Source organism: Haliotis asinina, chromosome 1, assembly GCF_037392515.1.
Source record: "Haliotis asinina isolate JCU_RB_2024 chromosome 1, JCU_Hal_asi_v2, whole genome shotgun sequence".
NCBI lineage: Eukaryota > Metazoa > Mollusca > Gastropoda > Lepetellida > Haliotidae > Haliotis > Haliotis asinina.
The window spans coordinates 56408341-56433927 of record NC_090280.1 but is presented as its reverse complement, the minus strand read 5'-3'; the positions used below and the strand labels follow the sequence as shown (position 1 = coordinate 56433927).

Below are 25587 nucleotides of genomic sequence, written 5' to 3'. Positions count from 1 at the left end.
CTTTGTAGTAGCCCTTATTGAAGGTCGATATCTTCGCGGTTCAATATGTGGAGAAAGAACCCAGTCTGGCTGCCAGCATTGTTTGTATTGGGCTCAACTTGTTGAAACCACAAACGACAAATTGCTACAAGTTGGGTGCGCTTGCGATACACGTGAGCCACCGCTCGCTCCTCTGCCAGAAGAGATGACAGATTTGCGGCACGAGCTCCACGTGCACGCGTGTGCAGCACGTGCAAGGGAGGTGTCATGGCGGCTTGCTAGCATGCGGACTGTCAGCCTTACCGTTTACGGCAGTCTAAGTATCTCTTTCAACTCCCAATGAATTACTAATTTGATAACTGCAATTTCAAGGGTATGTGCAAGTCCCCCCATTGCTGTAAGTGTTTGTCCTTTATTTTGATTGCAATTTGAATTAATTTTGATGAAAATCTAAGGGCCGACACATGTGTTTTTGTACGCGATTAACAGATTTTAGACGTAATCGGTAAAATATTTTTAAGCCAAATGCCAAAATTACAACCAGCCAACAGCGGGTGGAGGAATCGGTAGGCGTTATGCATGTAGGGTAATCGGGGTGCGCCACCCCGTGGACAAATTAGGCACTAATAAATCAAGACAGGTAATTTGACGGCGATCATTACCCATTGAATGCTGTTTACTTTTAGCAATATGGCCGCTTATGCGTAGGTAATTGAGCTGTAATGTCAAATGAAACTGAATAGTCGGCCAAATGTTGCAACGACGGTCAAAACGAGGCTAATATTTAGCTAATTGCGTAAGGGTAAACTGAACCTGCACTCACACAAATAATTCATAAGGACATTTGCTCACTGGCGTTCGTTATTCGTGGAAAGGTTTTACAGATTTTCGAAGGTGACGAGAACTAATGGTTTATTTTTTATGCAATTAGTATTTCATTAGAACGACATTAGGACATACTGACGTGGACGCAAATGAGTACTGGTTGTATGTATGAATTGGAATATAGATCTACATGTATGTATTTGCCTTGATTGTTATATCATTATTCATTGTGTGTGATTTCATGTTGTAATTCTACACATTTACATATATACGAATTCTAATTTCAAGCCGAAACGCACTAAACACCCTCAAGCTTTTGATCAAAATCATGGAAAACTGGTGTCAATACTAAGTACTAGTTTTAGTACTAAGTGCAGATTGTGCACAAATAACATTTACAGGAATGTGCAATGTCTGCTCTTTCATTTAGGCTAGTACAGGTCACCGTAGAAAAATTAGTACAGACTGAACAGCCCACTTAAAACCAGGACCTATAATCTCCTATTTTCCTTCCGAGTCACTCAAGGGGGGTAATTGTGGTCTGAGACCCACCCCTACGTGATGATGCGCGTGAATATAACTGGACAAGTGTTAACACAAACTCGTATGGTTTTTACGGATATGGATACGGAGATATCTGACCAGGGTCTCCTTTCACAATACAACCTTTACTAAGGTTAACCTTAACTGACATTCTTTAACATTGCACTATGGTTACCTTGCACGTAGGTAACCTTAGTGCAGCGTTAAAGAAGTGGAGTAAAGGTTAACCTTGGTAAAGGTTGCTTCTTGACAGGAGGACCAGGGCTTTTGTCCTAAAATGTGTGACTGTCTGAACTGGACGCGCAGGATACAAGACATCAACAACTATGCCGTGCCTTTATACAGGTGCTAACTCTCGCGACAGAGTGGTGATAACACCTTCACCAGGAGCCGAGAGTTTTTACTCGAATCCCACTCTGGAAATTGTATATCATCTGCCTTGGTCCACCAAATGTAGTCACGCGTCCCCAGAATAACCTTCAACCTTATCCCTTCAACCCTGTATGGACTTAAGTAGCCTTTTGTAACACGTCCACCCCAACTTCAACCCTCCATTGACACGCCCCCCTTTCCCCTGTAACCTACTTACCATGCCGTTTTACAAAGCACTAACGTGATCTTGATTCCGACACCTTAACTCGACTTTCTGCATTCGTAGCGGAAAGGCCATTTTAACATTTTAGCATCCCGATCGGAGAAATGTACTCGTCTTCACCCTTACCACTACCAACAACCCCTCATCCTTACTCCTTCCTTACACCATACCCTTCACAATGTTTAGATTTCCGTTATTCACAGGCTTTATACATGGCAGAATAGCATATGCTACCGTGTCCTATGGCTGGCGTGTCCCCCACCCCAACACATAATTAAGCCCCCACCCTAAACCCGACTCGATGTAATGGAGCCTCCCAGCCCGTAAAACTACCCCTACCCCAACCCAGACGCAGCCTCCCGTGACCGTAAATCCCGACCCCCCTACCCCGACCCTGGTCGACCCCAAGTATCCTCCCGTGACCCGTAAATCTCCCCCTCGCTTCGCTGTTGACTCATGGCGGTGATTGTCTTAATTACACGCCTTGTATACAATTAATGAGTTCGAATTGATGGGCCACTAGCACAGAAGGCACTCTCTGTCGTGTGGACATAGAGCCCATCCTAGTCAATAGCAAATTGACTGCAGCGTGAAATGGACAACCTGTCATAATTGACTCCCCCGATAGTGATATTCAGCTGCCTTGGAGTTCATCTCCACAGTTCCGGACAAATGGGACAGTGTTGGTACCCATGAAAATTTAAATACTACTATATAAACTTTTCAACACAAACGTTTTCATATTAAATCATAATAACGTTCTAAACACGTGTTTTACCTGGCACGTTGATTGTATTCGTTTCCTTTCTTTCCACAAGGTATTGTTAGGGATTGAAAAATGTCCAATAGTCCAAGAGACAATGTGAAGTTTGTATCTGAAACACACTAAAATACCAATGCAGTGTTGGTAATGCGCGAGAGGCCACTTTCAGTTCTTTCTGAATGCGTTTTATAATCAACTTAAACTTTGTGGAACGAGCTCTGTGAGGCCCAGAAACTCAGATGTGTTCAACTCTAGTCTGAACATTACTACACGAACTGTTTGTATCAAAATACAGGATTTTGTATGGTGCTGTATGGCAAAGGATTATGATTATGAAAACGAAATGGCATTCGAACCGAGATTCCGTACTGTTTAATAAGTCCGATGGGCCACCACGTCCCATTGAATTAAAGAAACTCGCGAACTGCTTCGTATTATTTGATCGATTTGAAAAAGTGACTTCTTCTCCTTTAAGTGGTATTTTAGACATTTATGAATCTTATGATCTTAAACAAACTCTGTGGATAACAACTTCTATTATTTCGCGAGTGAAACACAAACGTAAAGCTAGTTATGTATAGGTTGAAAGAGTGGAATACACATAACGGTGAATAACGGTGGACAAGTCGGCCCATATGTCGATGCTTTGTGTGACCAAGAGTAAGGGGAGGGTACAGCATTAGCATACTCTTGAACCCGTTACTTATTATTGATACAAATGTAATCAATCTTGGGCTAATTACAGAACCACTGAAATCCCTCCTAATCGTAGGATTAATGGACACAGGCAATTGTCCCGTCCGCTCTGAAGATTTACACTAAATCACTTTACAATAAATCCTGTTAATTCAATTTCAAAAATTTGATACTGGAACATTGAATCATATTGTAATTAGCAACTATTTCATTTGAACGGGCATCAAACGTGGGCGGCAAAATGACAACTGAAGGGCGTGGTTTCACGCCCATCAGGGACGATAACTCTCCCGAGAATGATGATGTATCCTCAGACAGAAGTGTCTATCCACACCTTAAATTAGATGAATAGAACGTGGCTGACTTGTCGTCAGCGTAATATCATGGCCGGGCACTTTATTCTATCGGCAGATATGGTGAATTAGACAAACATCTGCCGCGCGGACAGAACACGGAGATTTCAAAGTGGCCAGACGGGGAAGTTGACGGTAAAGCGACTCGCCCAAATTTGAGAAAATTGTCCCGCGGGCTGAAAGCCATGCGGGTTCAGGATATCGCCTTGCATGCTTCACGGTCGGACGAATGAATGTGGAGATTCACCAGCTCTCCCCCACCCCCAGTCAGCGGAGTAGCGATGTGTCGTTATATATGGCCAGAACGCACCTAGCCTTAACCCCTTCCATATGTTGTTAACGCTGAGCCATTATCCTAACGCTAAGTTCGCCACAAGTTTAAGTCGAGGTGCTGCTACCAGGGTATGCTTCTTTATCAAGGGTTTTGTGTTCCGGGTCAATTTCTCCACCATAGACCTGCATGTCTTCATATCTCTGAAATATGTTTGGTTTTTTTTAATTAGTAACAGATTCAGTCACCGAAAACGATTTATTTTCGGTTGATGGTTATGGATTTTAGGACATAACATGCAAATGTGATTTTATAAAAACTACAAATGGGCCTTTATTTGAATAATATCTCACTATCAATTTTCTTTCATAACACGTCTCATAACGATAAACTTATGTTGTCACAAATGTTCGTGATTTTCACGAGAGTTTTTTGAAAGAGTTCCTAAAATATTATTTGTAAACAATAGCATTTTTCGTGTGCGTTGTATATTGCACAGTAAGGGATAGTTTGTCGTATCCTTGTTAACTAGTTTTTGGTTAACACGTAAGCTAATCCTGTTTACGGTAATTGACAATTTGGGGATATTAAACTGAAATAATATCTTTCCTGGGGTATTCATGACACGTGATATGAGCAGCGTGTATGAAGTAATTAATAATGTGATTAACACAGCTTCCCTGCTTTCACAATTACCGAGTTAAATGCATTATAGCTAGTCGGTATCGTGTAAGTATTCCTGGAAATCTTGAACAGGTATGAAGCTATATTTAAAGGACGGGTTTTAAATGTAATATTATACCTTACCTCTCTACATAGCGACTGTAACGCAACACTGTCTCATTCTGAAAGCGTCATCAGCGCACGACTGTCGTCAGCATATGTCAAAATCACTTTCTCGGTACAACAGCTACCTGTGTAGGGTGGTGAGGAGTGTGGGAGGGGAGACTGTATGTATAGCTGATCAGTTTGGATGTGTGAGGGTGTTTTTACGTCGCTTTTATCAATATTCCGGGAATATCAGTTAGGCGCCAGGAATGGGCTTCATACAAAGTACCCATGTTGGGAATCGAACCCGGGTCTTCAGCTCGAAGTGCAGATGCGTTAACCATCAGGCTACCCCATAACCACTTTGGTGAAACTCAGGATCACGGGTATGGTGCCACAAAACCTAGACACATAATCAGGACGAATTAGGATGAGGGTAATAGGCTTCTGTCACACCAAAGGGAGACAACTCTGCTGAGCGACGTGATACCCCGTGGACGACTGACTTACTGTATATAGATGGGCATATATATTAAATGGTAACTGTAATGTGCATGATATCTAAAATGATACATGTAAACAGTTTTGAACGTGACACTATTACCGGGGAGTTTCGGACCTAAAACTTTCAGTACACCCTTAGGAAACCCACTGTGCCGCAGTATTGCATCTTTCTTTCAGTTATTTCTTAGAGGTAGCGTCATTTCTATAGTTAGAGTAGAAATTACATCAAACCATGAAATGAATTCACTTTCGACTTTGATTTACTTGTATCACACAATACGTCGTATTAGACAGGGCCAAGTTAACAAAGCGATCGTACCTCTATGTTAGAGTATGGGAATTATACGATCATCGCAGCGTTCGGATCACGTTTTTATATCGGAACCCCGCGGCTTTTGATGATATTCTTACAATGAACAGTGAATATCTAATGTAATTTCTTATTCCACATATAACAAAAGCATTCTGTTTCTCCTCATAGCCAATATAGTTTCACTGTTAGCGCACATTAACAGCTGGGTCAATCCCTAACTTTATATCTTACATGCTGAACAGTCGGAACTCAAGATGAAGTAGTTTACCTGTTAAAATTCAAGAGTGCTTACTACAAGGAGTAATCCTATTAGATGACAAAACCTGTTACCTGGTAGGCGGCAACTTCAAAGAGATGGAGCCTGTCGGTTAAATATTCACGTATATTTAGTTACACGCCGACTTTCTATTCGTGAAGATCATAAACAGTTTTAGGGGACATGCAATCCTGCTGGGTTTCTCAGACGCAGTAAAAGTTCGATCCTGTAGCATTGAAGATGAATTTGTTATTCTCGAATTTATTTCATTTCAGGGATTGAAACAAGAAGGTAAGGTACACATGACCAAGTTGTCAGTAAATCCACCATATCTGTACCAAGTTGTCAGTAAATCCACCATATGTGTCCCAAGTTGTCAGTAAATCCACCATATGTGTCCCAAGTTGTCAGTAAATCCACCATATGTGTCCCAAGTTGTCAGTAAATCCACCATATCTGTACCAAGTTGTCAGTAAATCCACCATATCTGTACCAAGTTGTCAGTAAATCCACCATATGTGTCCCAAGTTGTCAGTAAATCCACCATATGTGTCCCAAGTTGTCAGTAAATCCACCATATCTTCAACGTCGTATATAGCCTTCGGATTACAAAATGATATGTCGAATGGTTTGTAATTGAAAAAACATACTAATATTTAGAGTGGGATCGTATCCTGGAAATTCTGCAATAAATCTGTTCATTACGGAAAAAGTGCAATCCTAAGTAGAACATGTGACGTATATTTTCCCAAAAAATGAATTGTGCATTGCAAAAGTAGAAAGACATTCAGATTTGAAAAATGAAGATTACCACAAGTGTAAGTGAATAAACCACAGTTTGGAATTTAGTTGTTTCTAATCGTTTTTGTTTGCACGTCAACACTTTCCTAATGTACATAATGTAAATATTTAGCCCACGATGAGATAGTGGAACACAACTCCAACCAACATATCGTCAATGTACGTGGAGTAGAATGTATAAGTGAATGTATATTAGTTAAAGTGTTGTATAAAACATAAAATACACGTTGACACAATGGCGGTTTGTCATCCTGTTCACTTGCCACAATCAAGTAGAAGTTGGTCGCGGAGAGCTCCCGGAATACCAAACATGATTCCTGCGAACCCTAGAAGTCCCTCACCCCCCGTAGCGAAACACGTGAAACGCTGTTGTTCATGTTTGCCTCTGTTGACTCGACCCATCATTATATGGGTACCCGGGAGGATCTGATAGACCTTAACTAGCACGGCTAATGATGTTTTTTGTGTGTTTTGAGTTTTTTCTTTCTAAAGGCCACATATTCAATGACAAACCAAGAGCTTAATCTTGAATCTGCCTCAAAGCAGATTGAAATGAAGGCCCGCGCGCCGTGCCGGTCTAAATTTACAGCCAGCCAGCCTGATGGTCTGGTAAAATTTTTAAATGTTCCATTCATCTGGGTAAATTCACCACATCTGGTCCTTTTGGGGTCGGTAACATTTTGAAGTTTCCAGCACTAATGTCTGTCTGGCTTTTGGCTTATCTCGTACACGGTCAGAAACTCTTTCATTCAAAGAAACTTGGTGCTAAGTAAACCTAATATTTCACTGTCAAGCGGAAGACTTGCAAAACACTGTACTGAAAGACCCGGTTTAGTTTACGTCTTCAGTCGTCAGGCGCGAGTAACGGGATCCGGTGGTCAGTCTCGCCGACTTGGTTGACACATGAAATTGTTTCCCAAATGCGCAGATCAATGCTCATGTTGTTGATCACTGGAATGTCTGGTCCAGTCTCGATTATAAAGCAGTAGTGGGTAAGACGGCAACGGAGTGGGTAAGAAGTTTGCCGAGGCTCATATCAACACACACACCTCCCACCCCCTTCCCCCACCAACAGTGAAAGCGCAAAATTATTGTTACGACTTGCGCAAAATCCAATTCACTCACTTATTTTATTAGACGCTAAGGCCCCCAAATACCTGCATATCCACACCTATTTAGAGCAGGCTCTATGAATGGGCTTGAATGGCTTTAAGTTTGGTTGAGCTTGAATGGCGCCTAAACCAATCTTACATATGCCACTAAGTTGGTTCTTACTAATAACCACGATTCTTGCTCTACAGATTCCATATCAATAACAGAATAAGACTGGGATCCATGCTGTCTTTTTAACCAAATCCGGGCTTCTAAAGCAACAACAAATACATTCCAACTCCACGCAAACCATGGGTATGATTTAGATTTGATTACTGGAACAGTCACTTGACGAGCAATCGTTATCAGTAAATACAATATCCCCGAGCAGGGAACTGTTTTCATTTTTTCATATCGTGATACAAAGGATGCTTGTAGCATCAAATTAATTATCCTCGTGACTTTTATTGCCGAATTAAACGAAACCAAATGCATTAACGAGGTAGCCTGACTTTCACACATTTGCGCCATAAATTATCTCATATTTATAACATGTCCACATACATTCAATAGTTATCACAATTCGTAAGCTTGGGTAACCCAAGACTCGGATTAAATCGACATTCAAAATATGGGCTTCTTTGAAGGTGTGTCAGATTACAGGACTCGGACACACAGGTATCTAATTACCTTTAGTGATATTGAGTATCCAGTAACCTTGAACAAAACATCAACATGTAATGGACCTAAGATTATAGGTATGGATCAAGTTTTATGTTTTATTGCTGTAATAAAACGCAAAAGTCGTATATAATTGATCTTTGGAACACAGATACTGTTAACACCGACAGTTATATATTAACGAGGATATATTATTGCTCTATCAAAGGATCATTATGTCATAAATGTATGAAAAAAAGAGATTTTTGTGAAAGCTTGATTTGCGCTTTAACGCATCCTGGTTTGCCGGGTATGTGTCGAAGCGTTTGCGCAGCAGATCCGGGGAACCAGATTGGTTTTGACCTGGTTTGAACGACGGTATTTCCGTTTTAGGTGGATGTGATGGGGAAAACAAGCGGTGATGCGGATGATTGGATGAGAATAACTAGTCTCCTCTAGAGTGAGTGAGTGAGTGAGTGAGTGAGTGAGTGAGTGAGTGAGTGAGTGAGTGAGTGAGTGAGTGAGTGAGTGAGTGAGTGAGTGAGTGAGTGAGTGAGTGAGTGAGTGAGTGAGTGAGTGAGTGAGTATATCAGCAATATTCCAGGTATATGGCGACGGTCTGTAAAAAGTCGAGTCTGGACCAGACAGTCCAGTGATCAACAAAATGAGCATCGATATGTGCAATTGTGAACCGATGTCAACCAAGTCAGCGAGCCTGAAAATCCGAACCCGTTGGTCACACCTTTATGACAAGAGTGGGTTGCTGAAGGCCTATTCTCCCCCGAACCTTCACACGTAAGACTCATCTAGAGCTAGAGCTACTGTTTTCCCATTACTATTGATTTTCCAAACGGTATTTAATAAGTGTGTATGTTTATTCCTCGATTTTAGTAACAGAGCAACAAGGTAGGTAGTCAAGTAGTTAAAGTGTTCGCTCGTCTCGCCGAAAAGCAGTGTTCGATTCCTCACATGGGTACATTCACAGGGGTTTGAATCTCTTTTCGGAGATGCGTTTCAAATTTAAATGAAATAGGTGAAGAAATGAATGTTTTAGAAAATTCTACAGCTATACTCATTACATAAATAACAGAAGGGGTGACACTCGCCACCCAAGAAACCTGATAAAAAACGGACAGCCAGACTATTTCAAAGTGCGTTTCAATCAAACCGTACATTTTTCACAGAACATTGTGTTCACTCTTTTACCTTTATTCTGTTTGTCTACCTGCTTTGTATATTCGACCATTGACCCTTTGAACAATATTACAGCATTATCACGGCCGGAGACACCAGAAATGGGCTTCACGAATTGTGCCCATGTGAAGAATCGAACCCGGGTCCTTGGCGTGATGAGCGAACTGTTTAACTACTAGATTAGCCCACCTGTGGGTACAATGTGAGAAGCCCATTTCTGGTGTCTCCCGCTGTGATATTGCTCGGAAGTTTTGCTAATTGGGGCGTAAGCCTATACTCATTCGCTAAGTGCGGCGAAAAACTATACTCGCTCACTCATATTAGAGCAAGACTTTATACGGCAAAGGACACCAGGCCGCATGGTACCCATCTTGGAAATCGAACCCGGTCCTTTTGCGGACTAAATAGCCTTTATGCTACCAGGCCGCACCCATTAAGCAATATATTACATCATATGAAGGTGGTTCGTAAATATTCGAATCCGGACGAGCCAGTCCAGTGATCAACATCAGAAGCATCATCTATACAGCTGAGATACGATGACATGTGTCAGTCACGTTGGCGAAGCCTAACCATCCGATTGTGTTAGTCGCATTTGGATTGCTGATGTTTCTGACTGGGTTCGCCCCTTCAGAACCATCTTCAATACACGACTGATTGCTTCACATAACAGTTGCATAACAAAAAGCGAATCACAGGTTTGGCCTAAACTAATTTTAAGACCTTCACGTTTTTAATCAGAATTACCATTGTCAGCATTAGTTTTGTAAAATGACAACAATTAGCTAGTCTGACGCCTGTTTTGTTATTCGAGGGCCCCTAGGCAGCAGGACAGGTGTCACTGTCCATTGTATGGTACGTCATAATCACACTGAAATCTACATCGCCAGGTGTATGGTCTGTGGAAATGTACACCTTGTCAGCTGTCCATTGATGTTCGCATCCAGGGATACCCCTAGTATCATTGATTTGTCTGTTATAAACAATTTTCATAACCTCAGGTCCCTGTGCCGGCGGCGGTAAACTTGTTTAACCCCCCACCATCGTTCTAATTTGACACGTCCACGCGTAACGTGGTACCTAATTTGTCACGGCGGCATAATGATCGCTGCTTGCTGGACCTTGGTCACGTGGTGGTCACGTGTGTCGCCTCTGACCACGTGAAATAACCGAGTTATGAAATTTGCAATTATCACCATATCAGTTGGCAATTTCCCTGAGAGTTATCCGACGACATAATGACGACCGCATATATCACTGTCAAAACACCCGTAATTGTTCATGTTGTTTCTTAAAGAATGACGTCATTTTTGCTTCGTCGTGGGAGAATTCATTTTCATCGAGTTAGGTGAGAAGTTCTCCATATTTAGCCGCAGGCACGCCTGTCGGTCGTTTTTGCACGTGACTGCTAATAGTGGTATTGATTTCAAAAGGAGAATGTGTGTTTCGGTTATACAATTATTAGTTTTCCCCGACTATAATTCGGGCAACAAAAAAGCCTGCTACACGGGTTCGAGAAATGCGCTTTTATGCCTCTCATAGGCTGAAAAGAATTGACTGGATTATTTATAAAGGAATCGAGAATCACAAGCTTTGTCGTATCCGTGCATTTCAATAAAAAGGTACAAAACGCATTGTTCATGTTATCAAACCATCACGAAAGAGCACATGTTACACCACATAAGTACTTATTCCGGGTTGTGGTTAAAAAGATATAAAAGGACTATACAATTGTCTATAAAGAAAACACGAATAAGAAAAATATTAAAAATCTTAACTTCCTGGTTGAAGTCGTTTTGTTTCATTTGTCGCGGAATACGATAATCATGAGATCGGCGATTGTGACGTGCAGAACTCAATAACTTTGTTTTGGGGTTTTTTTTTGTGAGTTATTGTTTGTTCAGTTCCAGTGGTAGCAAGGGGTTAAGCGGAGGTGGACAGCTTCGTGAGTAAAATGGGCGTGGTGAAGTTAAATGGGTCAAAAAAGAATTTGAAAATGAGGTTGCAAGAATTATTTCGACAAAGGTCCTCGAGCAGGGGAGTGTGGGTGCAGCTTAGTGGTGCACGCTTTGGTTGGCCATGCTGAAAGGCGCACTGGAGTAGCCAACAGGTTAAAGCGTTCGCTCGTCAGGTCGGAAAATCCGGATCGATTCCCCACATGATGGCAAAGCCTGAAGCCCATTTATGCTATCATCCTCCATGATATTGCTGGAATATTGCTAAATGCGGCGTAACCCATACTGACTCGTCACGCTGACGGGGGCGGTGGGGTAGCCAAGTGGTTAAAGCGTTCGCTCGTCACGCCGAGGTCCGATTCACCGCATAGGTGCAAATCGTGAAGCCCAGTCCAGCTATCATCCTCCATGACATTGTTGGAACATCGCGAAAAGCAGCGTAAAACCATACTCACTAACTCGTCATAATGAAGTCTCTGGTTCCATTCCTCAACGGTCTTGGCGGTGATTGGGCTCAAACAGACCCATACTAGAGCCACAACAAACATCTAAGTTGATAAAGGAACACATTTTTGGGGCTACAATGGCATGGCTACAATTACGTACATTTTGATCTTGAGTATAATTATGAATTACAAAATTATATCTTCTGGCACGATTATGCTGGCATACCTCAATGTTGGACGAGGATGACACATAAAACAAGGAGACTGTATTTGCTTGCACTTTCGACTGGTTCGCAATGTTTCGGCGTCTGTTTTGAGCCATATTACGTTTGGTAGTGTTTGTCTTAGTTTTAGTCAGACCCTTTGTGCGCATACCCGGAAGTGTTGTCATAACAGCATGTGGGAACTTGAAATGTAATGGTGGTTTCAACCAAGCTACGCATCCTGAGTCATTATGCGGAGTGAGTGAGTGAGTGAGTGAGTGAGTGAGTGAGTACAAGTAACGCTCATTCCGGACTTCCCACCGACGGGTCATTCATGTGTGACGTCACGCCAACAATCATATTCCTTTGTTGCTTCAATGGAATACGTACCATCCAAATTATCAGCATGGACACTTCCGGGTTTAAGACTATCGTAACTAGCTGAAGGAGTACAGCATCCAATCCCAACCACAGACGTTGCTGAGACGACACCGTCACATACGGCTAGTTGAAGAAGACACCTGTGGTTCAGAAGACAAGGCAATATTATCGGTTCAGATTTCATATGGGCTGCTCCACGGTCGTACAGACGTCCTGTAGCATAAACATGTCTTGGATGATGTAGAGCGACACCTACGACAGGACCAGAACTAGACGATTTAGCTCAGCCAGCCAATCTTTATTTGACGTTTGTGTCAACACCATCTAGCCGTTTTGGGGCGGTGGGATAATTTAGTAGTTAAGGAGTTCGCTCGTCACTTGGAAGGCCCGGGTTCGATTCCTCACACGGTTACAATGCGTGAAGCCCATTTCAGGTGTATCCACCGTTATATTGCTGGAATATTGCTTAAAGTGACGTAAAACTAAACTCATTCACTCACCCACTGTCAAGTATCCGGTGTCTTCAACGCTGCCTTCGCCGTAGCGACGCAAATGGTGGTCACAGCCGTTATTGACAATGATAACCAGGACCTAGATTTTCGAAGCTCTCTTAGCACTAAGATAATCGTAAGTACGGTACATTGACATTGCCTTACGAGCTTCGAAAATCTAGGTTCTACTTGTTACCCGACCATTCTCTTAAGGCGTGTTGCTCTGTCTCCTGCTTCCTATGAGGCGGCTGGGTAGTGTGATTCTGGTTCTATTCTCCACATGGGTACAATGTGTGAAGCCCATTTCTGGTGTCCCCATCAGCGATATTGCTGAAATATTAGAGCAGCGAAAACTCACTCCTGTCTCCTGTCACCTGATCAATGTTTTGTTAACGGAATTGTTTTAAGATGATGTGATTATTTTCAGTGACACAACAGTTGGTATACACCTCTTGTGTTACCTTTCAAAGTCCTTTTGTGATGTAAATGATCAAGGAAACGTCTTTGCTGTGTTGCTGTCTTTGCTAAGTTTTGCTGTTTTAAACTTACAACCGTTTAAGATTCATCCCCTTTTACGGAAACTGCATAACTTAAAATACAAACGGTCAATACAAAAATTAGGAATAAAACGGAATCTAATTACCACCCACCGTAATGCGAAGATTGCCTTATGATACCATAACCTTTAAAGAAGTCAACAAGGGGACTTGTAAACGGCCATGGATCTGTTCCTTTTCTCACTCTGGGGAGAATTCTTATCTGGCAAAAAACACTACACGCACGAGTTTATCATGACAGCTCCAGATGATCAGCGACAGACGTTAATGCCACGTTAGGCTTACCATATGGATCCAAGACATTAAACACTCCAAACAGACATTAAAGAGGCACTGGCATTCTCATTTTAAAGGTTATGAAACACGGATAGGCCACTTTCACACCCAAAACGCGAAGGAGAAAAAACCTCGCGCCTTCGAAGTTTGGCTAATGATGAAATTTACGAAGTTAATTTCTCTGCCGTCGCCCGATTCGCGATGCCGCGAGATATGCGAGTCGTGTCCGCTCGTGAAGATGTATAATAGACACGCTTAAAAACACGGAGACAACAAAGAAGGACGAAAGTGGAGATTCACTGCGTAAATCTGTTCGAGACTACAATATGTACTGTTTTGACGATACATTTAAAGTCATTAACAGAAGCTAATTTCATTGCGCATGTGGTCCCCAGTTCTCTTGAGATCTCCCGAGATCTCTGGCGATAGGATATTTAGAAGGGAAAACATAGAATCGAAGTGTACCGCACTTAGCCTTAATTGTTTCTTGATGTAGCAATGCCTCGGATTCCCACTTCTTGAACTCTCGTGGGATCGCGGCTCTTTGCGCGAGATGGGTTATATCCGGGCACTTGACAAACCGCCATTACTGCCAAATCTCGTGTGACTTGGTCAAGTAACGCTGCCTAGTCTGCGGGTAGCCAAACAGCCAACTTGTTACTTAGAAGATTTTATCGTAAAACCGTATGTTTGGATTTTCCCCGCTAACTATGATAATTCGGAAACCTGATCTACCGGGATTTTGAATTTTTCAAAAGCTCTGAGGTTTTTGCTCCATTAGCCAGTTTTTCACTTTCCGCGGGGAATATTGCAACTTCAAAAATCCATTTAAACGCGTTATATCGTTGGATGTTATGCGGCGTTTTAAATCTTCGACAGTCAATCGACGCCAAATTTGTAGCTTCAATGGACAGATGGCCAGAGCTTTAGGACCAGTCCTCGCTTTCACTGAGGTCTAAAATGTTTAAACCCGACCGAAAGACTCCAAACCAAATAAAACAAAGCAACGTTTAAAGTTTAAAGCTTAGACCCTTTTAAAAGCGTGTCCGTTAAACATGTTGATCTGAGTGTAGATAGTGGATAGGTATCTGCAATCTATAATTCATGTCTATTCTAAGAATTAACTGGACTTCAGTGAAAGCTTTCTAAATATTTTTAGTTTTGGGTTATGACGTGACAGAGCGTATACATCTACACATCAGCATATTGTGTTTGTATGTTTTTTCACTAAACCACCACGAAATGTAAAATATGATTATTCTCACACAAAACTAATGTTCGTGGAAAGGAAATATTTCACAGCATTTATATGAAATAGTGCGTAGCCGTGTAAAATGTCGGTGGTTTAAGTTATCAATGCTGTCCTGAATATTGTTGACACAGAACGTTCAAAAGCACGTAACAAAAATATCTCATAATCTCAAATGCTAAAAAAAAGAATGGCGTTACATTTTGTTTAAATGCATTTGGGCAAAAAGGCCCCTCAGAAAGGAAAAATAAACTCTCTGCTGGTATTACAACATTCAACTTAACCGTATTAAGCTCAAGAATTATTTGTGTGATCATACTTTCTACAGGAAAGAAAGCCCTTAAGATCCTAACAGTGAAAACTGATGTGAGATGCATCGATGATGTAAGAAGTGAATATTTTTAATTGACTGTTGTTGTCCTTTAAAACATTTTTTTAATTCACGTAAATAATGATGATATCTTATTTGTGTTTAGCAATGAGTTTTTATTTCATTTCACACCCAGACATATGCTCGCTTCGAACCACGTGCCGTGAACACTCGGGTTGGAATTGGTCTTCGGTAAGCCATGCTTGTCTCCCCTGAACACTCGGGTTGGAACTTGTGTTCAGTAAGGCATGCTTGTTTTAAGAGGCGACTAATGGGATCAGGTGGTCATTTTCGAGGACTAAGTTGATCATGTGAATTGTGGTAATCGAAGCTCATGCTGACTGGATTGTCTCCCGTACAGAACCTGTTATTTACGGATCGCTCTCACATGACCGAAATAATACTGCGGCACTAAACGATAAAGAATAAAATAAACACAAACACACACATGTTTTTATGCGTGGCTTAATGCAATGGTTGTCTTGAAATACGATGCTTATCCCAAGTGTATCTTAACTGGTTACCTAGGCGATCCGTCCACATATTTAAATAACAAACTATCAACCGAACGAACTCCACACAGGGTAGCAACAACTGTTACTCACAGAATACCCCGGGCCTACCAGACACGTTGATATCTTTAACTACTTACACACAATATGCCAAACAGACCACACCAAACACACATACTTATGTCAAGAATATCACACACGCTGAAATCTCATTATATTTCACAATCTGATGACCCAAAACTATCTTAAATAAATATCAGCTCACTATAAATTCCGAAATGTTACCGTATAAACATATATAAAGATATAATAAATATGGTTATTTCAACAACATCTGTAACAGTGTAACCTCATAAATAGCTAACACCATATAACCTCATAATCTCATGAAATCCGTAAAATATCTTTCTGGGCGGTGTGCTAGCCTAGTGACTGAAACCTTCGCTCGTCATGCCGAAGACCCGCTTTCGATTCCCCCACAAAGGAACAACATATGAAGTCCATTTCTGGTGTCCCCCGTCTTGATATTGCTATCCTAAAAAAACTTACAAAATGTAACCTGGATGCAATATCACAGTATGTAACCTCCAAAACGTATTTACCTCAAAGATATCACGCACGTTGAGATACATCTCGCACACTGGAGCTTGAAATATATGAAACGTGTGTACCTGACATATATTTAACACACGGTGAACATACCAACACTAATATAACCATGTGCCAGTCATGTGTCACCCGTGAAGATCCGGGTTAGAACTGATCTTCAGCAATCGGTGTTTCTCGTAACAGGCGACTGGAGAGGGACGTCAGACTCGCTGACTTGGTTGACACGTCATCATATGCCAATTGCTCAGATCGATGGTCTTGCTGATGAGCACTGGATTGTCTGCTCCAGACTCGATTATATACAGACCGCCGCCATATAGCGGGGATATTACTGAGTGCGACGTAAAAGTAAACTCGCCCCCTCACTAGGTCATGTGTCAAAAACACAGTGACCATATAACCAGGTAGCCGCAGGAATCAGAATATGCTTTGGTCGAGACAGAAACAGAAACAGCTAATTTGAGTCTATCGTTTATCGTGTTCGCGTTAAGCAGAAACCTGCGGTTTTCACGCAAACAATATTTTGCGTGCGTGTTTTGCACGTACAGATTCTGATGTACTTGATTATAAAAAAAGTACCTTAAAATACCAAGATCTAGAAAAAAAAATCTTTTTGAAATTATTCAATATTGTAATGAACATTTCACGGGTACATATTTACAATCTTATTTCTGCACGCACTCGTACAAAACCCACTGCGAACACTGTTATATATTACAAGGTACTGTGGGCGGTGGCATAGCTTAGTGGTTAAAGCCTTCTCTGATCACGCCGAATACCCGGTTACGATTCTTCACATGGGTACATTGTGTGAAGCCCATTTCTGGTGTTCCCGCCGTGATATTGCTGGAATATTGCTGGAATATTGCTAAATGGGACGTAAAACCAAAAACTCACCCACTCACTACAAGGTACGGAAATATGTTTTGTAAATACTGGCTTGGAGCTCAACAGGGCTTTTGTTGTCTGATTTTTTTAAAACTCCGATATAATGCTATGGGAACAATGTGGTTAATTATGTTTGCTGAAAGGGTCTCTGTTTAGTGTTTTAATGTATAATAATCCCCTTCAAAGCAGACCTCGCCCTACTTTATGCGCATGCTCACTGCGAAGTTCGACTACAATAGATGTATATGCTGCAGTTCTGTTCTTTTGTTAATGATATAATTCAGTAATCACATTTTATAGCTTCCTAAATCAAGATGTTGCTCAATTTGCTTAAGATCAAAAAGCGAGCATGAGCAAAAATTCGGACACATGCTGTACACACAAAATCATTTGCTGTTCTTTACGTTTATTGCAGCAGTATCGTAACATCTTGTTAAGATCCAATTTCATATTTTAGATGAGTTCTCTATTTCTACATGTTCTTGGAAAATTATACCTTGAAACAGTCTGTAATAATTATTTATTTTTTGTATTATTTATCTTTACCGTTAGGATTGCTTTGTAGAAAGGACACAACAGAAAACTGAAATATGACAGAACCTTCTTGGAGATTTTAAAAAACGGTCATGTTTGTGAGGTAGTTCTAAAAGGAGAAACGTATGGGCAAACTGAATGGCAGTCAAAAACAGGGATGCGATTGTTTTTATGCTATCTGAAAGGCTTGTGAGTCATATTTATTTTTTTTTACGTCACTCTTACATTTTCTGAAACCCAACACTATGGTAAGATGTTGGCTAAAGATCTTATTCCGAGAATTGTTCATTCTTGGATTCGGATCCAGCAGTAGATCTTGGCTCAAATAAAGACCAGCATGTGGCGCTTATTTCTAACCCCAAACAATCATATACAAATGATTGAACACAAAGGGTACGTCTTTCATCTGGGTGTTTCGCTTATACCACAGTATTCCAGGTTCTGCGTGCACGAAACTATCACAGCGTTACAACTCTCATAAGTCCATGTTAAAATATGGTATGTTAGTTGCGATGATCATAGCGCTAGAACATCGATCTACGCACGTAAGCTACACTCAGATGCATCATCGAAGTCAGCGAGTCTGACCACCCGATCCCACTACTCGCCTCTTCCGGCCATCATGGATTGCTGAAGGCCAACACCGGAATCCTACCCCCTACTTCCCGACCCAGTAAGTCTACATGTGCAACGTCGTTGTAAACAAATCTTTGTTTTGTAACACATTGGCTTCACGCATTCTAGCCATGTGGGGATACGAACCCGGGTCTTCCGCGCGACGAGCGAACGCTTTAACCACTAGGCTACCTTATCCCACCGTTGAAGGGAAGCATAGTGTAGGATAACGTTCAGTAACATTCACTGTTAACAAGCTTATTACCAACATGAGTAGTAGTCCGGAAACCCGTTAGTACGGACACCATTTAAAGCGGACATCTTAGTACGGATTCCAGCGTCGCGGGCGATTAGTGCAGGAAACGTCGTCATTAAGAGAGATGCTGCTGCTCTCCTTGACCCTCTCATAAGGACTTACTTGATATAGTGAGTACGTGAGTGAGCGAGTGAGGTCTTATTCTGCTTTTGTCAATATCTGGCAAAATTTGGACGGTTCCGTTTGGACGGATTCTTTGAAATGCATTCTTTTCTCTAAAAGCGTATAGAAATACAAATCTGCTAGATAACAACCAAATTTTAATATTCTTTGGTGTAGAGTACCGAATCCGTTTTCGCCTTTATCTCACACCGGAACACGACTGACACTTGAAATACACTAGCACATGATCTTCAACATGTACACACGTCAATCACTTTCTCTGGCTTAGCTTTTGAGGTTACAGGAACAAAGAGGGCCGCCCCAGTCAACCATTACAAAGTCAGTTTTGAGATTGCGCAACCAAACTTCAAATATTCTTTCCCTCATATTAAATACTTCACAACTAAAGTATAATATTTCCCATAATGTGGACATTTTGTCGATTAAACTTTCTCCCTTTCAAGCTTCAAGCCATCGCTTGAAACGTACACCCACCCTTTAATTATTGCCAATACCCAAAGTAGCTATTTTAGCAGTTACCGTGCTGCGCTTCATTACTACCGAGGGGTCTGGGAGTATTGGGTGTAATTATATGTGGGCTTGGCGTGTAGAGGGGCAAGAATTACTGACCGTTCATCAAAACTGAAGTCCGAATGCAGTTAGGGGGCAGGCTATTTATGATGACATTTCGCATTTGGAGATCGCCCAAACTGCCGCTTAGATATGTACAGTTTGGCTTTCATAATTATAATTAGCCCCTGGTCATCCCTTGAGTAAGTTCAGTTACTGATAGATCGTTAAAGAAAATTACAAAAGCATTGGTATACTTTTATGGTGTGTTTATTGTGATTGTGACTGATAGTTATGACTGGTTGTTTTATCAGTGGCCCGTGGTATTGGACGTCTGACCTGGACTGGTCGCGCTTTGGGGAACGACTTTGAGAAAAAACTTTATGTAAGTTTTCATTACTGACTTTGAAGGTCCTCGGCATCGGGGGTGATGTAAGTTATAAGCAAGTTTAACTGCACATCCTGAAACATGGTTGATTTCGACACAATGCTAATATACATGACCTGAAGCTTGGCTTGAGCGAGTGAGAGAGTGAATTACGTTTTACGCCGCACCCAGCAATATTCCAGCTATATGGCGGCGGTCTGTATATGATCGAGTCTGGACCGGACAACACGAGCTATGCATTTGGGTTTACGATGACATCTGTCAACCAAGATTGCGATCCTGACCACCCGATCCCGTTGGTCGCCTCTTAAGACGAGCATTGGTTGCTGAAGACCAGTTCTAACCCGGATCTTCACCGGTCAGAGGGAAGGGAGACAACGCAGTTGCATGACGTACAAAACCAAATGTTTTCTGATTGACATCTATAGTTACGCTATGTGTCTAAAAATCACTAAACCCTCAGCAGTTATCGGCAACGTATGAAACTCCTAAAAAACCAGGAAGCCCATTGGGCTGATAACTGAAAAGGGTTGCTGGCCCTGTGAACATGTAATCAGCCCTGTATTAAAAACAGGAAGCTGAGGTAAGGTGTTAAAACATTGTTACCAAAGAACTACTTATTGTGAGGTAAACTGACACATATACAAAAGCCAATTTTACAGTGTATAGCTTGGTGGTCCCTGTTGATTCATTTGGTGCCACTGCCATGTGAATGAGACAAACAGGCAAAAGTCAGACTGGTCAGTATCTTTAGCCAGAATGGTCTCTACATGTTCTTCATGTATTTAGCACAGGGGATTTGTAACTCTCCTTGTGAAAAGTAAACATGCGCAACAGCAAATTTAACAAAAACAACTTAGTCACTGAAAGCTTTCTTTAAACCATTCACGTTTAGTGTTAGATAAAAGGGTAAACTGATCTGTGGAAGTTACGGTTTGATTGATCATGAACTCTACACACAGACGTAGTCTAGCTACCACAACTGTAAACTATTTTCAAAATTTCACCTGTAGTAAGTGACATGGAAATATATACCCATGGAAAATGGATTGGTCCACAGGACTATAAAGTAAAGTTGTCAGCCCATCATATAACAAGCAAGCAGTGGGCCGCCGGGTAGACGCTATTTTATACACTGTATTATCGTCTGTGCTTAGTCTGTACATTTTGCACCAAATTCACGTGACAGAGAAAACGACGCTGAACGGATCTAATTATCATAAATGTTTGTCGACATGTGTATGGGCCAGAGATATTGTATCCATGGAAACGCCCCAGCGATTTCATTGGCAAGAGAAACCGAGAGACCAGTTATAGTATATGCACCGATTTATGTGTTCCCAAACCCACTTCCCACTATTGTTGCAATTAAAATCACTCACCTAACCTTACCGTCAGCTGTTATCACCTGTACGTTGTCTAGCAGCAAAAAATGAATACATGAATAAATAAAAAATCATAAATAAATAAAGTAAAAAAAAACAACATTGAGGACCCTAAACTAGTCATAAAGGGCAGCCGAAAACAGTGGTCAAAATTTGGTGTTTTAGCGTGTTGTTAAAATTAATCACTGTTTTGTCTGATCCAGTCTATTCCGAGGCCATAGTCGTATAGCTAAAATAATGTATAATTTATCAACAACAGAAGCAGCAACAACAACGACAACTGTCGTCATTATCGGGGAGTCGGTTGCTTTCGAAATTGACACTGGTGCACAGTTAACAACGATTTACTTTATCCGGAATATGTTAACACGTATAATTTCAGTTGGCTCGGAACAGTCCGGATTGACGGGCCACTGTTCAAAATGTAAACAACAGTTTGGTAACATGTTGTGACCCAGGTAGGCGAGATTCCAAATATTGGTAATAACAGGAACATGCAATTACATCACAATTACAAAAAAGCTGCGTTTTGCCCAATTTTGACATTTAATAACCACAAGCGAAGCGAACACAATCTGATACACAAGGCCCTAAAGTGATGGCCACATGTTTCCATCATAAAGCGAGGCGACACTGTCACCCTGAAAAATACATAATCAAAGTTCGAATCATATTTTCTTTTGTTAAAATCAATAACAATATGCATTTAAATTGAACGTTTTCAAAATCAAAACAACTATCTCTCAGTACTCAAGTATAGGGATCTCGGAGTCAATTAAACTTTTGCGACGCTCCATGGAAAGTTAGCCTGCCCTGACCCAAGGTTAGCAGATAATTCAAACACGGGGAACACATCTTTGCGTTTTGCACAAAATTTACATGACAAAAAAAACCCCGACACTTTGTGGACCTAATTATCATAAATTTCTGTCGACATATGTAAAGGCCAAAGATATTGTATCCATGGAAACGCTCCAGCGATTTCGTGGACAAACGAGACTGAGAGACCAAACATAGCATATGCGCCGATTTTAAGTGATCCCCAACCCTCCTCACACTAATGGTGTAATTAAAATCACTCACCTGTAAGGGTCTGTGTCATAAAGTCTCTCTATATTTTAAAACGTTCGGCAGCAATAGATGGAGGAATCCTTCAACTTATGTGCTTAAAATATTAAACGGATATTTTAGTCTGACCATCTTTAAGTTAACCCTCAAAAAGTATGTATGTCTACCTGTTTGTGCCGAGTTATGTGTTTTTGACAATGGACACGTGTATTCTTTGAGACGTCCTTCTACGAGGCTGCTTTAGTCAAGCGAGACATGCGCAGTAGTGTCTTTACGAACTTAATGACGTTATTTTACACTGATGTAAACTTGCTAGTCGATTTATTCTTTTTTAAACATCACCTGCAAAAACTTTTCGCATGTTACCAAATAGACCATCACCTTCGCGGCGGCCAACTTCAAAAGAAATTGTGACCTGTCCTAAATAAACTCATGATAAAAATTAGCAACGCGGCGATACCAAACAAGATAACGTTTAAAATTAGCAATATTAATTTAGATGCTTGGCGGATAGCATTGTTCCCGGTTCATAAATTTTCCGAATGATTTAAATTTACTAAACATAATATTTAGTCTAATTGTGTTTTTGTAGTGTAATATTTCACTGGCACCTTGGGTATTTTATGAGTATAGAGTCGGTTTAATTTCAACGAGCAGCAATTTATCTTAATTTGCAACGATACTAAACCAAATTGATCATTTCAGCCTTTAGTAAGTTTAATTAAGGTAAAGAAATGTATACGTCCAATGCATCCACCAGCCTGATGTGCACGTGCAGCTGTAAAAGACATTTCTAACCAATCACGTTAGTGGTGATGATGCTATATCCCTGGCTCTGTGTACTTGTAGGTCACTACAACAGCTGTTGCTTAGTCTTAATACAGCTTAGAACGCCCTTTAGGGAATTTCGGACAGAACATTATCTTGCATTCATTCTTGTCTTATTACAATTTACGAATTGATAGATTAGTACCGGAGTAATATCATCAGCCACTTGTTTAGGTAGCGCATCGATAGCTTTTTGAAACGTCCTTTTGGGGATTCGCGACATTTATTAAGATTATCTTGCATCCATTCTTGTCTTATTACAATTTACGAACTGATAGATTGGTACCGGAGTAATACCATCAGCCACTTGTTTAGGTAGCGCATCGATAGCTTTTTGATACGTCCTTTTGGGGATTCGCGACATTTATTAAGATTATCTTGCATCCATTCTTGTCTTATTACAATTTACGAAGTGATAGATTGGTACCGGAGTAATACTATCAGCCACTTGTTTAACTGGTGCTTTGATAGGTTTTTGCAATGTCCTTTCTGGTTTCCATACAAACGATTGTCTTGCATCCTTTCTTGTTTGTTCCAAATGACGAATTGCTGTATTGTGTAACCGCGGTAACCATATGAACCACTATGTTTTCGTTGCTGCAGCAAATTTGTCTGTGACATTTTAACGGCCGGACTTTCGAAACCACGGATTAGTTGCCACGGAAATAGAAATGCATGTACTTTCGTAGTTCTGAACACAACTTAAGTTTGATTATTAAATATTTTATGACTAAGTTTTTTTTCTTACTTTTGTTTTTAACACTTTTTTTGTAATTCAGCCGAAATAAGGTTACAGGAAACCAAATCATTTTACACCTTGAAATTTCTGATGCCAGCTGTAGTAAATGAGATGGACTCTCCATAATATATTTTATGAAAAACTTCACATACAATTCATCCTTTATATCTTTAGTCATAATTGATACACAGAATAATTGATATAGGGATCTTTTCAGTACGTTTTTTATGCCTGTACTTTTGTTGAAGGTTGCTTGTTTCACCCATATTTGTAGCTTTGGTTGTCCATTGCACAATCGCACGTGTATATGAATCTTCCTATCTGACCAGTGCTGCGGGGAGTTGTTACCCTCCTTTGTTGATTGTGATGTAAACTATAAGATGTTTCTCAACCTGATGAAAATATGCAAATTTGTGTTATTTTTACCTGTTGGTTGGTTATTAGAGGACCAAATTAAAAGGCTTGGTTGGGATAAACAGTTATTTCAATATTTGTTAAAACTGCCTATTTCAATGAAGCAATAAACAGATAAACGTCCAAAACATTTTATTTCTTTTTCCGTGAGTACTATTTATTATCTTTTAGTTCGGATATTTATTTGACATACAGACGCTACCCGTACCCGTCTCTGACCGAATCAGAGGCATGTGCGATTCGAAATCAGTTGGTTATCTGATAAAATTAATGGTTGGTCGGGAGTGTTGGATGGAATCGGAGACAAGGTGTCTCTGACGAAATGTTTGACTTGTGGTTGGTGACCGTGACAAAACCTATTGTTGTTGGGATTTGCGGAGAAATTAATGGCTAGTCGAAGGTGTCTTGAACAGAGTCAGGGGTTCGTCTTTGGCTTCGAAGACGAAATCAATAGTTAGTCGTCCGTGTCTCATGTGGTCGATGTCAAGTCACGGGCGTTCAACAGAATCGATTGCTTAAGTCGCAAGGATGTTGAAATAGATGTTTTGTTTTATGTAAGTGGAAATGAACAGCTAGCCAACTCGTTGTTTTGTTGAGATCAACGACTAGTCATTTCGATGTTAAAATAAACCACTAGTCGTTTGGATTTCAAAATCGACAGAAAGCCGACGGGTTATTGAAATTCACGACTAGTCACATGGGTGTTGAAATCGACGTGCAGACATTTAGATCTTGAAACCTTGAAATTTGTAGCTAGTCGCGTTAATTTCATGGCTAGTCGTTTGCATATTGAAATCGTGGGAAATCCTGTGTATGTCGCAGTAAACTGCTAGTCGTGTAGATGTTGAAGTGTTGGGTGTTGAAATCAATGACCATGCGTGTGAAAAGTCTTGTATATGTGGAAAACGACGGTAAGTCGACGGGGTATTGAAATCGACATCTAGCCGTTTAAAAGTTGAATTCACGGCCAGTCGTGTGTATATTGAAATAAAGGCCTAGTCGTTTGGATGTTGAAATGGACGGGTAGTCGAGTGGATGTTGAAATAACTGCTAGTCCTTGTGTCTTCAAGCGGAGCCA

General features: G+C 40.9%; 1 protein-coding gene across 2 annotated transcripts in view; it reads left to right on the top strand.

Moving 5' to 3' along the window:
- The first annotated feature begins 228 nt into the window (after positions 1–228).
- The window catches only part of LOC137294561 (GTPase Era, mitochondrial-like), a 59326-nt gene continuing 33967 nt past the window's right edge, over positions 229–25587 (top strand). Inside the window, exon 1 of one of the 2 annotated variants that reach the window (XM_067825615.1) lies at positions 229–376. The gene's annotated coding sequence lies outside the window, so the exon portion shown is untranslated. The remainder of the gene's footprint in view (positions 377–25587) is intronic. The other variant, XM_067825609.1, reaches the window with a different exon arrangement.